Below are 15,713 nucleotides of genomic sequence, written 5' to 3' on the forward strand. Positions count from 1 at the left end.
ACTTAATCCTAAACTAAACTAGCCTCACCTGTCTGCTTGTGGCCCATATCCCACCAAACCTTTCTGATTCTTGCACTTATCTAAGTGTCTTTTAAACGCTGTAATTGGGCCCACATCCACCCCTTCCTCAGGAAGTTCATTCCACACACAAAACACTCTCTCGGTTAAAAAATTGCCTCTCAAGTCTTTTTTTAAATCTCTCTCCTCTCACCACAAAAACATACCGCCTCACCTTGAAATCCCTCATCTTAGGGAAAAGACACCTACCACTCACCTTATCTATACCTGTCATGATTTTATGAACCTCTGTAAGGTAACCTCACAATCTCCCACACTCTAGTGAGAAAGGTGCCAGCCTATCCAGCCTTTCTTTATAACACAATCCCTCCATACCTGGCAATATCTTGGTACATCTCTTCTGAACCCTCTCTAGTTTAATAATATCCTTCCTATAACTTGTTTGGGAAACCACAAAATAAGGCAATGACTCTCTCCAGTAGAATTATTGAAGAATATACTGCATTGGTAATATTCACTAGTTAAAAACTTCAAGAGTGTTGATCAGCATCTCACTTGCCAACATCCATTAATCAGCCCAACAACTATGCCAATTATGCTGATTAGATATTTCATCTCCTCCCCTTCCAGGTCAAAGACAGGTCAGAGGACAATCCAGTTCACAATCCTTAAAGCGGAATCCACATGTTTTAAATCACATACACCTTGTAAGTGTATGTTGTTTTTAAACAACTTCAAACAACATCCATTTTAACCTTATTATAATTACAGATGTCACCAGGCAAATCCTTACACTCGGAAGTTATGGTTTTAGTTTCCTTTAGTTTGTAATGTGATTCACATCTGTATAACTTCATTAGCAGAGCTTCATTTACTGAATGAAAACCAGATGAGCGCAGTTGGCCACCTGAGAAATGCACAGCAATGCTGGGGTTTATTTTCTGAGCTTTGCCGATACCTGTGCGAAAGTTAAATATGCATGCACTATGTCTCCAACTTTCTGTTAACATGGGGACCTTTCAGATTGGATGGAGACATACAATCTCATTCTCTAGGATTGAGTAGTAGGACATTGCTGTCTTTGCCCTAATGTGGAGATGCTGGTGTTGAACTGAGATGGACAAAGTCAGAAATCACATGACGCTATGTTCTAGTCCAACAGGTTTATTTGAAATCACAAGTTTTCGGAATGCTGCTCCTTCGTCAGGTTTCTTAAGGATTGTTGGATCTGAACCCATCCAGGCAAGTGGGAAGTATTCCATCGCACTCCTGACTTGTGCTTGGTTGATGGTGGGCAGGCTTTGGAGGGGATCAGAGTTGTTTGCTGTCGGATTCCTACCCTCTGGCTTTCTCTTGTTGCTACTGTATTTCTATGGCTGGTCAGTTTCTGCATGACAATATTTCCCAGGAAACTGATTTTGGATGAATAATTCAAAGAGAAATGTTTGCAGATTTACAGGGCAAAAGAGTGGGTGCATGGAACCAATTGGACTTGAAAATACTTGTACATATTTAATAGGCTGAATGTCCTTCTGTGCTGTGATATTCTACAATATTAAACTTTTTTAGGAAGTTTGCAAAGAAGAAGGGAAAATGATACGTGTTGCCCTGAAGTGATTGTGCAGGGAACTTGTCCGAGCAGAATGGGAACTTGCATTCCTATCATGCTTTCACAACTTCAGGACATCACAAAGCTTTCAATAGCAAATGATATACTTTTTGAAGTTTTCATTGTTGCAAGATTGGAAATATGACAATCAATTTGTGCATAGGAAGTTCTCCAAACAGTACTGACAATGACCAGTTATACAGTTTAGTGGTTCTGACTGAGAGATAAATATTGGTTAACATTTCCCATTGCTTTGATTCCAATGCAAGTTTAAATCCCTCTGACCTGAGCTTCTAGTATCTCACAGCATTTACCCTGTCTTTGTTGGATATCTCTTCAGCCACTAAGATTCTTGAGTGGATTTGTAACTTGGGTTGTGGATCCTGTGGTTGATAGGCTCAACGAGAGGTTCGTTGTTTCGCAGACGTTTCATTATCCTGCTGGGTAACATCATCAGTGCAGCCTCTGATGAAGCGCTGTTATGTTTTCCCATCTGGTATTTAAACTCTGGGGTCCTTGGGATTGGCTACCTGATTTCTGTTTTTTATTCACAGGTGTGTATATATGGGGTCTAATTCTACATGTTTCTTGATGGTCTTCTTGGAGAAACAAGCCTCTAGGAATTCCTGTCCTTGTCTCTGTTTGGCCTGTCCTAGGATCTTGGTATTGTCCCAATCGAACTGGTGGTTCTCCTTATCCATGTGGATGGAGATGACTGAGTATTGATCATAAAGTGTGAAGCTGGATGAACACAGCAGGCCAAGCAGCATCTCAGGAGCACAAAAGCTGACGTTTCAGGCCTAGACCCTTCATCAGAGGGTCAGTTTGTGGATTGGTTTTAGTTGTGGCACAGGCCTGAAGAGCATTTGCGACTCAGATCGCCAAGATCTGCCATCAGTGAAAATGATTCTATGTGACTATAAGATGAGAAGAGAATAAAGAATAAAACCAGCGTCTCTGATGAAGGGTCTAGACCCGAAACGTCAGCTTTTGTGCTCCTGAGATGCTGCTTGGCCTGCTGTGTTCATCCAGCTTCACATTTTATTATCTTGGATTCTCCAGCATCTGCAGTTCCCACTATCACTGAGTATTGATCATGTCTTTTTGTTGTTACACCAACCAGAAGTGAGGTAATCCAACTCAATGGACCCCAGAGTTTAAATATCAGGTGGGAAAACACAACAGCGCTTCATCGGAGGCTGCACTGATGATGTTACCCAGCAGGGTAATGAAATGTCTGCGGAACAACGAGTCAGCTTGGCGAGCCAACCAACCACAACATCTCTTCAGCCGTTTGGGCTCTGAAAAAGGGCGTTTAAGATTCACTACTTCTTCACCTCCTTCTTGTCCACAAAGAGGTTTCTTAAGATCTATCTCCTTGACCAAATACCAACACAGCATGCAGGACAACATTGTAGGAACAGCATCAGGCATAACTAATGATGCCTGGCCGACCTGGTGAGGCTACAACACAGGACTGCTTGTGTGCCAAACAAACCTTAGAGATCCCACCACCAACAGATTGGATCCAAGCTCTGCAGTCATGTCCCACCCAATGGTGAATAGTGGTGGATAGTTAAACAAACAAAACAACTCACAGGAGAAAAAACACACGACAACACCCCCATTTTCAATGATGAGGGAGCCCAGAAACTCCGTGCATGTGACAAGTTTAAGGACTACACATTGTATTATTGAACATGAACTGGGCAATACACATATGGACCACTGGTTTGCATCATATAATTTGAGAAAATGTTGAATTGTGTGGTCACCCACTAGTTAAAACGGAACATGATGTGTTGCTCAAACTGGGATGTGATGTTTTTGTGAGATATGTGAGTACAAGGAAAAAATATTTACTGCCCAGCAACAGTTTGTGGATTGGTTTTAGTTGTGGCACAGGCCTGAAGAACATTTGTGACTCAGATCTCCAAGATCCGCCGTCAGTGAAAATGATTCCATATGACTATAAGATGAGAAGAGAATAAAGAATAAAAACAGGACTATGCTGATCAACCCCTTCAACCTACATTCCCATTCAATAGAATCATGACTGACCCAACACTGCTCACATCCACTTTCCTGCCCTTTCCCTGTAATTCTTGATTCCCTGATTCCCACAGCTCTCTTGTAGCAAGGACTTCCAAAGACTCACGACCCTCTGAGGGAAGAAATTCCTCCTTATCTCAGTCTTAAACTGGTATACCTTAAGTCTGAGAGCATGCCCTGTGGTCCTAAACTCTCCCATCCTGTCTTAAGTGAAAAATAAATAGTCCTCATTTACTTTGCAAAATGGAGGAGCTGTTAAATTAAACCAAGACCTGGGTCCAACTGGCTTCTACCAAATTGAGCATCACCATGATTGACAACAATGTGATATCATCACCAAAAACCACACAGGAGGTGTGAGAAATTCTCGCCATTTCTCCTTTTGGTTTGGACTCTGATTCAAGAACCTGATGCAGTTCATGTCTAAATACAGTAAGATCTGGGTAAGATTCAGGCTTGGGCTGATGAGTGATAAGTCACATTTGTGCCAAATAATGTGTTGGGCAATGACCAGCTTCAGCATGAGAGAATCCAATCATCACTGCTTGAGATTCAATAGCATTACTATTGATTGAAGGCCCCTATTATTAACATACTGGGGCTTACTATTGACCAAAAACTGAACTGGACCAGCTTATGAGCACTGTAACTTGAAGAGTAGATCAGAGTCTAGGAATTGTGTGCTGGGTAACTCACTTCCAGTATCTCTAAAGTGTGTCGACCAACTACAAGACACAAACCAGGAGTGTGATGCAAAACTCTTGCCTTGTCTAAATGAGTGCTGCCCTGACACCACTGAAGCAGCTCAACACCATCCTACATGAGTAGAATCCCAATCATCACTTTCAAATTTCACTTTCTTTACTGCCAATGCAGAATGGCAGCAGTGTAAACTGTCTGCACAGAACACTGCAGCATCTTAGCATGGATCATTTGACAATTGCAGTGGTTTAAAAAGACAAGAAGTGCTGGGGAAGCTGACCACATAAGAACAAAGAGCAGTACAGCAGGACAGGCCCTTTGGCCCACCAAGCCAGTACTGACACATAACACCTTGGTAAACTAAAGATCTTTTGCCTCTATGCTGTCCATATTTCTCGATTCCCTGCCTATTCATGCATTTGCCAAGATGCCTCTTAAACTTTGCTATTGTATCTGTCTCCACCACCTCCTCTGGGAAAGCAGTTAAGGCACTTACCACCCTCTATGTAAAAAGGCTGCATCTCCCATCCCTTTAAATTTACCCTTTTTTTTAACCTGGAACCTATCTTCCCATGTAATTGATATTTCTACTCTGGGAAAACGACTTCGACTATCCATTCCATCCATACCTTTCTTAATTTTGTAAACCTCTATCAGGTCACCTCTCAGCCTCTGCTGTTCAATGAAAACAAGCCAAGTTAGTGCAGTCTGTTTTCATAGCTGATAGCTTCCAAACCAGGCAGCATCCTGAAAAACATTTTCTGTACCTTCTCCAAAACGTCCTGTTCCTTTGGGAAGTGTGGCGACCAGAGCCACATTCATCTGACAGCAGCTATGGAGGGAAAAACAAAATTAATGTTTTTAGTCCAATAACTCTTCTTTGCACTTGAAACTCTAACTCTATTTCTCTTGATAACACCTAATGTATTTTCCTTTTACGTAAAAACCCATCTGGTTCACTAATGTCCTTTAGGGAAGGAAGATGCCATCCTTACCTGGTCTGGCCTACATGTGACTCCAGACCCACAGCAATGTGGTTCACTTCTAACAGTCCTCTGGACAATTAGGGATGGGCAATAAATGCTGCCTTAGTTAGTAATAACCATATCCTGTGAATGAATTAATCAGAACCTCTCGCTGCTCTTTTCCTATTGCACTCCAATTTGTTTGGCTTCAGTTATTTATTTTTCTTTCAATTTGTGACAAAATCTGTTTCTACTGTCTGTTCCAGATCACAGCAACTCATAGCATAAACTAATTCTCCTCACAGCCACTCTCACAAATTATCTTAAATCTGTGCCCCACTTGAAACTGCTTCTCTATGTTTATTCTATAAAAATATGAACATGTTTATTAAATTACTCTTTGAACTTACATGCTTTAAGCAGAGCAAGTTGAATTTCTCTCTACGTAACAGTTAAGACTTAAAGAGAGATAATCGCACAATAAACAGCCCCTTTTTACTGCCCAGAGTAGCTGACACACCCATTTACATTTAATACTGATGAGACTGGGACATGGTCCATATTGCTTGCCCCTGTATGAGCTAATGAAGAATGATATAACTATTAGGATTACCGTGCTTTGCACACTTAAATCCTAGAGTAAGAACTAAGCCTAAAAGATATACCAGGATAACAAAGTGTGGGGCTGGATGAACACAGCAGGCCAAGCAGCATCTCAGGAGCACCAAAGCTGACGTTTTGGGCCTAGACTCTTCATCAGAACAAAACGTTAACTCTGATTTCTCTCCAAAGTTGCTACCAGGCCTGCGGAGGTTTTCCAGCAACTTCTGTTTTTGTTTCCGATTTCCAGCATCCACAGTCCATTTGAATTTTTCAGGGATTGTCTTATGAGCAAAATTGTAAACAAGTTGGGACTCTAGTCAATGGAATTTAGAGAAATGAGAGGCGATCTCATTAAAACATACCCAATTGATAAGACGTTTGACAGGATAAATACTGAAAAGATGTTTCTCCTCATAGGACAGTTTAGGGCCTCCTGTGTGTTTTTTGGTGATTGTATCACGTTGTTGTCAATCATGGTGATGGTCAATTTGGTAGAAGCCAGTTAGAGCCAGGTCTTGGTTTAATTTAACATCTCAATCAGGAACAAAAATTGCTGGAAAAGCTCAGCAGGTCTGGCAGCATCTGTTCTGAGGAAGGGTCACCGGGCCCGAAACGTTGGCTCCGTTTTCTCCTTCACAGATGCTGCCAGACCTGCTGAGCTTTTCCAGCAATTTTGTTTTTATGACACTCTGCCTATTGTTAGTCACGAACAGTCCCCATTAATAGCTATTCACCCTCCTAGACACAGCGTTATCAACTCCTTTCTCTATCCAATTACTCTTTCCTCTCTTTGGATTCTGTTCTTTATCCTATTGTTTACTCCCTGCCCCATTCCCTTCCCTATCTTCTGTATATAAACCAACTTTATCAAGGCAGAGATTGATAAATTCTTGATCTTGCAAGGAATTAACGGCTACAGGGAGAGTGCGGGAAAGTGGTTTTGAAATGCCCATCAGCCATGATTAAATGGCAGAGTGGACTCGATGGGCCGAATGGCCTTACTTCCACTCCTGTGTCTTATGGTCTTACGTCTTATGGTCTTATTTTCCCAACTATCCATCAGTTCTGAGGAAGGATTACCAAACCTGAAATGTTAACTCTGATATTTTCATCACAGGTGCTGTCAGACATGCTGAGCTTTTCCAGAAACTTCTGTTTTTGTCACAGACACCCACAGATCACTGCCACATGACAACAGTGTGTGTGTATATCTCAGCCAAACGGACCGCAGCAAGTCTAGAAGGTGATTTTGCATTATCTTCTGAAGGTCAGTCATTAATAATAGTCAATGCTGGCCTTGCCAATGACGTGTACAGCCCATGAACGAAGAATATATCTGCAATGAATGCAAAGCACTCCAGATCCTGGACATCTGAAATAAAAACAGAACGTTCTGGAGGAATATAACAGGTTCTGTAGAGGGATAGCATTAACAGGACTGTCCCATGAGAACAGATTGGGTCGACTAGGCCTGCATTCATTGGAGTTCAGGAGAATGAAAGTGGGCGCTGATTTAAATGTATAACATTCTTACGGAGCAGGTCAGGCTCAATGCAGGAAGGATATTTCCCCTGGTTGGGGAATCTAGAACCAGAGGCCATAGTCTCAGGACTGTTGAGAACTGAGATGAGGAAATATTTTGTCATGCAGATGGTGGTTAATTCATGGAATTCTCATGGAGGCCATGTCACAGAACATATTCAAGAGAGATACAGACAGTTCTCGATTTCAAAGGAATCTCACGGTCTGGGGAGAAAGCAAGAGGGGAACGACTTAAAATGGGCGAAAGGGGCATGTAGAGGGTAGCTTGTATGTGGAATTAGCTGCCAGAGGAAATGGTGGAGGTTGGTACAATTACAACATTTAAAAGGCATAGGTATATGAATGTCAGTGATAATGGGAACTGCAGATGCTGGAGAATCCAAGATAATAAAATGTGAGGCTGGATGAACACAGCAGGCCAAGCAACATCTCAGGAGCACAAAAGCTGATGTTTCGGGCATAGACCCTTCATCAGAGGGGTATATGAATGTGAAGGGTTTTCAGGGATGTAGGTCAAATGCCAACTTTAGGTACATTTAAGCCGTCATTGGATAAGCATATGGACGTACATGGAATAGTGTAGGTTCGATGGGCTTGAGATCGGTATGGTAGGTCGGCACAACATCGAGGGCCGAAGGACCTGTGCTGTGCTGTAATGTTATATGTTCTATTCTGGCAAATGTGACTAGAGTAATTTAGGATATCTGGTCAGCATGGAAAGGTTGGACTGAAGGGTCTGTTTCTGTGTGATGCATGTCTATGACTCTATGTTGGATTTGAAGCATAAACTTTGTTTCTCTCCGCAAATGTGCTCAGATCTGCTGATTTTCTCCAGCACTTTCAATTTCTATTTTAAATAATATCTGATTTTGTGCCTTGTAACTATGTCTCTGCTGTGCCCCCATTATCTTTCTTTCTTTCCCTCCCTCTGCATTTTCTTTCCAGCTTTGCCATTTCGATCTCTCTCTAACTTTTTCATTCAAAAGCCTCTTGCAGTAAAACAAAGAAGCAGAACTTCCCTTTCAAACAACTCTATGTGACATGACCATGGTTTGGCTGGAGTTGTTATGACAACGACTGGAAATGTTACTCAAATATGCATATGTATTCAAAAGAGTTTCACAATGACCTGATGTAATTCCTGTAGGTTTTCTTTGTCAGTTTCTCTACAGAGCTTGCTGCCAATTGAATCTTGAAGCTGCTCTGAGCTTGCAATTTGCTTTCTCAGTGTACCCTTTTCTGATGCCTTCAAACAGACTTTTCCCCACGTTGTATCTTACACCCCACTCCTAAATGCTTCACAATGTTTAATCAGCCACAGTGCTCATTTGGTATTTACAATTTGGGCAATGTGATGGGCCCTCAGAGGTCACACTGCTGCCTCACAGCACCAGGGACCCACACTCGATTCCAACTTTGGGAGACTGTCTGTGTAGAGTTTGCATGCTCACACCGTGTCTGCAGGAGCTTCCTCTGGGTGCTCCAGTTTTCTCCCACAGTCCAAGGATGTGCAGGCTAGGTGGATTGGCCATGCTAAATTGCCCATACTGTTCAGGGATGCACTGGCCAGGTGGATTAACAATGGGAAATGTAGGGTTACAAGGATAGGCAGGGCCATGTGTCTGGGTGCAATGCTCTTTGGAGAGTTGGTATGGATTTGAAGGGCTGAATGGCCTCTTTCCCCACTGTGGGGATTCTATGATTCTAATTGGACAAACAGAAATACCCTCCTGATTAAATATTGGAAAGCCTGAGGCCCTTGTCTTTGGCTCCATTAACACATTGTTGCTCCTCACTGCCAAATCCATTGCTCTCCTGGTCACTGATAATGGGAACTGCAGATGCTGGAGAATCCAAGATAGCAAAGTGTGAAGCTGGATGAACACAACAGGCCAAGCAGCATCTCAGGAGCACCTGAGATGCTGCTTGTCCTGCTGTGTTCATCCAGCTTCACACTTTGTTATCTTTGCTCTCCTGGTCACTTGCAGGTTTTGGTTGATTTAGCATGGTGGTAGATAAATGCTTGATTTGTTTTGTAGTTCTGAGGATTACGTGGACCTTGAGCATGTTTGTTGTGAGGGGTTATGCTCCCTTTCAATTATTCAAAAAGTCTTATGTTGCTCTGATGGTTACACTTCTGTCCTATGCTCCGGGCCTTTGGGCATCTCATGGGGAGGTGGCATGGGTTGGTCGGAGGACCTCTGTGTGGGTCTGCTCCTGGGCCTGGCCAAAGTACTCATTGACAGGCCCAGGCAGTAAGGCGTCGGAATGGGTCATAGCTGACGACTGTCTACCCGCTTCTGTAAATGCTGACACGCTGACACAGAGACAGAACATCCAGTGTCTATCAATCCTCTCAATGCTTTTAGAGAGAGGTGGGCACCATGGGATTGGAGTGCTTTATCTCCCCTTCCAACTCTATTTTGGTCGAGCCGCGACCCCTCTCCCTACTGCTCCCTCATCTTTGGTGACATTGCATTGTCCCATCATGGCTTCTGGATATGATGTAGAGGTGCCAGTGTTGGTCTGGGGTAGACAAAGTCAGAAGCCACATGACACCAGCTTAGAATCCAACAAGTTTACTTGGAATCACACAAACATTCGGAACGCAGCCCCTTCATGAATTGCAGTGAGAAAGCAGGGCACCCAGACACAGACTTTATAGATGGAGGGATCAGAGTTTATACAACTTGTGTGGGTGGAGTGTCAGATGATAAGTCTCTGCAGGTGACCAAGAGTGTTAGAGTAAAGTGTGAGTAAAGTGTTTGTAAAGTCAATGTCAGTGCTGTACTGCCATGACAATCAGGCCGAGCAATAGGAATCTACAAAAGGTGACATCTCAGGTCAGACACTGATTTGTAGGTGTGAGGCTTGGTTCAAAATCTGTCTCAGCGATTAAACCTAGAATCAGATAATAAAATGTGAGGCTGGATGAACACAGCAGGCCAAGCAGCATCTCAGGAGCACAAAAGCTTTTTTTCGGGCCTAGACCCTTCATCAGAGAGGGGGATGGAGAGAGGAAACTGGAATAAATAGGGAGAGAGGGGGAGGCGGACCGAAGATGGAGAGTAAAGAAGATAGGTGGAGAGAGTGTAGGTGGGGAGGTACGGAGGGGATAGGTCAGTCCAGGGAAGACGGACAGGTCAAGGAGGTGGGATGAGGCTAGTAGGTAGCTGGGGGTGCGGCTTGGGGTGGGAGGAAGCGATGGGTGAGAGGAAGAACCGGTTAGGGAGGCAGAGACAGGTTGGACTGGTTTTGGGATGCAGTGGGTGGGGGGGAAGAGCTGGGCTGGTTGTGTGGTGCAGTGGGGGGAGGGGATGAACTGGGCTGGTTTAGGGATGCAGTAGGGGAAGGGGAGATTTTGAAGCTGGTGAAGTCCACATTGATACCATATGGCTGCAGGGTTCCCAGGCGGAATATGAGTTGCTGTTCCTGCAACCTTCGGGTGGCATCATTGTGGCAGTGCAGGAGGCCCATGATGGACATGTCATCAAGAGAATGGGAGGGGGAGTGGAAATGGTTTGCGACTGGGAGGTGCAGTTGTTTGTTGCGAACTGAGCGGAGGTGTTCTGCAAAGCGGTCCCCAAGCCTCCGCTTGGTTTCCCCAATGTAGAAGAAGCCGCACCGGGTACAGTGGATGCAGTATACCGCATTGGCAGATGTGCAGGTGAACCTCTGCTTGATGTGGAATGTCATCTTGGGGCCTGGGATGGGGGTGAGGGAGGAGGTGTGGGGGCAAGTGTAGCATTTCCTGCGGTTGCAGGGGAAGGTGCCGGGTGTGGTGGGGTTGGAGGGCAGTGTGGAGCGAACAAGGGAGTCACGGACCGCTTTGCAGAACACCTCCGCTCAGTTCGCAACAAACAACTGCACCTCCCAGTCGCAAACCATTTCCACTCCCCCTCCCATTCTCTTGATGACATGTCCATCATGGGCCTCCTGCACTGCCACAATGATGCCACCCGAAGGTTGCAGGAACAGCAACTCATATTCCGCCTGGGAACCCTGCAGCCATATGGTATCAATGTGGACTTCACCAGTTTCAAAATCTCCCCTTCCCCTACTGCATCCCTAAACCAGCCCAGTTCATCCCCTCCCCCCACTGCACCACACAACCAGCCCAGCTCTTCCCCCCCACCCACTACATCCCAAAACCAGTCCAACCTGTCTCTGCCTCCCTAACCGGTTCTTCCTCTCACCCATCGCTTCCTCCCACCCCAAGCCGCACCCCCCGCTACCTACTAACCTCATCCCACCTCCTTGACCTGTCCGTCTTCCCTGGACTGACCTATCCCCTCCCTACCTCCCCACCTACACTCTCTCCACCTATCTTCTTTACTCTCCATCTTCGGTCCGCCTCCCCCTCTCTCCCTATTTATTCCAGTTCCCTCCCCCCATCCCCCTCTCTGATGAAGGGTCTAGGCCCAAAACGTCAGCTTTTGTGCTCCTGAGATGCTGCTTGGCTTGCTGTGTTCATCCAGCCTCGCATTTTATTATCTTGGAATCTCCAGCATCTGCAGTTCCCATTATCTCTGAAACCTAGAATCAGGCTGGCTTTATTCTGATAGCTGAAATTTGTAAGATGTCACACTGACTGACTGTGACTACAAATTGTGTTGTTTTGAACAAAATAGAATATATCTCCAAATAAACAAACATCTTGGATGAAATGATTCACCCCATAGATCTGTGTGTGTGAGAGTGTGCATGAGTGCGTGTGTTGTGAGTGTATGTGTATTTGCGTATGCACGTGTGTGTGTGTGTGTGTGTGTGTGTGTGTGTGTGTGTGTGTGTGCGCGCGCGCGTGTGTTTGTATGTATCTGACACTCCACTCACACCAGTTGTATGATCATTTGATCTCTCTGCCCTTGATCTCTCCACCTATAAACTCTGTGTCTGTGAGCCTGCTCTCTCACTACACATGATGAAGGAGCAGCGTTCTGAAAGCTTGTGAGATTTCGAAAACGCCTGTTAGACTGCACCACACAACCAGCCCAGCTCTTCCCCCCCACCCACTACATCCCAAAACCAGTCCAAGATAGTAGGAACTGCAGATGCTGGAGAATCTGAGATAACAAGGTGTAGAGCCGGTTGAACACAGCAGGCCAAGCAGCATCAGAGGAGCACAAAAGCTGACATTTTAGGCCTAGACCCTTCATCAGAAACAGCCATTTGACTGAGTTCTGGACATTCATTGAGCAATGAGAAATAAGGCGGATAAAAAATAAAAAACACCCCATGGGTGATTTAATGCGGGAAAAGACATTGGGATGTGCGTGATGATAATTCTGGAAGTTAAAATAATGGAAAAGGACCTGATGGTCTAATGAGAGGATACTCTTGACCTAAACAAGTTGTAGTTTATGAAGGGTCTAGGCCCGAAACGTCAGCTTTTGTGCTCCTGAGATGCTGCTGGGCCTGCTGTGTTCATCCAGCTTCACATTTTATTATCGTAGTTTATTGCATGATGGTAACTAGGTACAAGTTATACTGATACAATAGGAAGATTAGGGAGGAAGACTCAATATTAGATTTCACTCTTTTGAGATCCTAAGCTTTTCTCCCAATATGCCCATATATTATTATCACAGTGGGTGGGACTCCTCTGCATTAACCTTTTTAGACTCTTACACCCTTGTACAACTCGTATTTTTGTTTTTCATACTGATGTAGTTAGTCTCACATTTCTCCAATTTATATTCCATCTGCCGTCTTTTGTTGTCCAACTCATTTAACTTCTCCAAATTTCTTTGAAGTTTCCTTGCAGCTTTTTCACAAGTAACACTCCCTCACAATTCTTGTGGCATCTGCAAGTTAGGAAATGTTATATTCATTGATACAGATTGTAAATAACCAAATCACTGGTTCTTGTAATATCAGAACTGAAAATAATCATTTGTTCCTTTTTTTTGTTTTCTGTCACTGTGCCAGTTTTGTGTCGGCATGTTCCTCCAAAACCATGTGCTCTGATGTTATTTGCCAACTTCTTGTGTGGGCCATGCTCAGAAATTTTCTTAAAATCTAAGTAGACCACATTTACTCATTCCATTTTCTCTATTCTGATGTAGTACTTAAAATGCCAGGGTGCAGTAAGTGCAGGTAAATGGTTTAGTGTAGTTTCGTGTTGGTTGGTCAACATAGACATGGTGGGCCAAAGGGCCTGTTTCTCTATTGTATAACGTGGAAATTCTATATCGTCAAAAAGCCTCCAAATAGATTCTGCTTTCATAAATGAGGGGAGACAATGGCCTAGTGGTATTACCGCTGGACTGTCAATTCAGAGACCCAGATAACATTCTGGGGACTTAGGTTCGAATCCTGCCATGGTAGATGGTGGAATTTGAATTCAATAACTATCTAGAATTAAGAGTCTAATGATGACTGTGAATTCATTGTAAATTGTTGGGACAATCTATCTGGCTCACTAATGTCCTTCCGGGAAGGAAACTACTATGCATACCTGGTCCGGCCTACATGTGACTTCAGACCCACAGCAATGTGATTGACTCTTAACTGCCCCGTGGGAAATTCAGGGTGGGCAATAAATGCTGCCTAGCCAGAGACATCCTTGCCCCATGAATGAATAAAAAAAACTATATTGATTCTGCCCAAGCCCATCATTACTTTTGAAGTAACCTGTTATCAATTTTTTTTATAATTGACTCATTCACCCTTGTTAGGCTCCTGTATGATGTCAACCCCATCCATTTGACTACTTCATCAGATGCTGAGAGGTTTGTGCCTGCATCCATGAGTTGGAAAAATGATTCTTCAGAGGCTCACCATCATCCTCATCAAGGCAGCAATGAATGGATACAAAACACGGCCGTGCCAACATTCAGAGGAGAGTTGTAGAGTTTCTTCTGCACAGAAAGACCTTTTGGCCCATTGTATCCACGCAAGTCATCAAATGTCCATCTATTCTAATTCCATTTTCTAGCACTTGCTCAGTAGTACTTATTTCAAGTGCTTATACAAACATTTCCCATAAATGTTGTCCCACAATAATATTTTTGTTTTATTTGTACATACGATTTGGAAACAGACCATTTGGTCCAACTAACCCATGCTGGCATTGATATTTATGCAAACCTGCAAACTCTCACTGTCCCAACCTTCGCCCCTCACCTATCCCATAATCTCTCCTTCATGTACAGATCCAACTCCTGCTCGGTTACATATATGAATACACACTGCTTCAACTGTGTCACGTCGAGCTGAGTCCCACATTGTCACTATTTACAATGCATGGACGTTTATCCCAAATTATTGACTTGACCTGTTAATAACTATCCTATATTTCATTATTTGGTGTTTACTGAATTTGTGAATTGCTTAACAAAAGACATATTTTGTCAAAGCTTTTTACCTTGTACTCATCAGGACATTTCACAAGAATACCAAAAAAGAACAACAGTCAACCATTATAATGGAGAAGAGGACAGCCCAGGTCAGTTAATAAGTGGACTCTAATTGGCCGAGGTATTGCTATGGAGAATGCAGTAATCAATCCTGATTGTCTGTTAACCTTGTTTCAGCAAAATGTGTCCCTTTTCATCATAATTATTATTTATACTTGCTCTGGGTCTCATCCCTTTATTCTTTCATAGGATATAACATTGTTGTCAAAGCAAGCATTTGTTTCCCCAGCCTTATTTCCTTTGAACCTAGTGATGTGCTAGACCATTACTGAGAGTGACTAAGAGTTAACCACATTGCAAGGAGCCTAGTGTCACATGTAGGTCAGATCAGGTAAAGATGGCAGATTCCTTCCCCTAAAGAACATTTATGAGCCAAAATGGGTTTTTAACCACAATGAACCATAATTTCATGACACCATTACCAAGAGCAGCTTTGTATTTCAGGTTGATAAATTGAATTAAAATCCCATGCTGGGATTTGAACCTGTTATCCAGAAGCATTAATGTGGGACAGAGAAGTCCAGTCACATCATCAGAATACCACCATCTCCTTTAATTAGAAAGGCTTTTCATATCCATCCTACTGAACTCCACAACATTTTAAAATTTCTGTTTTGGTTTTTCTCTTCACTTTCTCTTTCCTGACTGATCAGTCTTTCTGTGAAGGCTCCCTCCTTTCAATTCTGGTATCATAAAGTCATAGAGACCTGCAGTGTAGTAAAAGATCCTTTCGCCCATCGTGCCCAAGCTGGTCAAAATCAGCCACTATTCTAATCTTATTTCCAGCACTTGGCCCACAGCCTC

This window comes from Stegostoma tigrinum, chromosome 15 (genome assembly GCF_030684315.1).
Source record: "Stegostoma tigrinum isolate sSteTig4 chromosome 15, sSteTig4.hap1, whole genome shotgun sequence".
Lineage (NCBI taxonomy): Eukaryota > Metazoa > Chordata > Chondrichthyes > Orectolobiformes > Stegostomatidae > Stegostoma > Stegostoma tigrinum.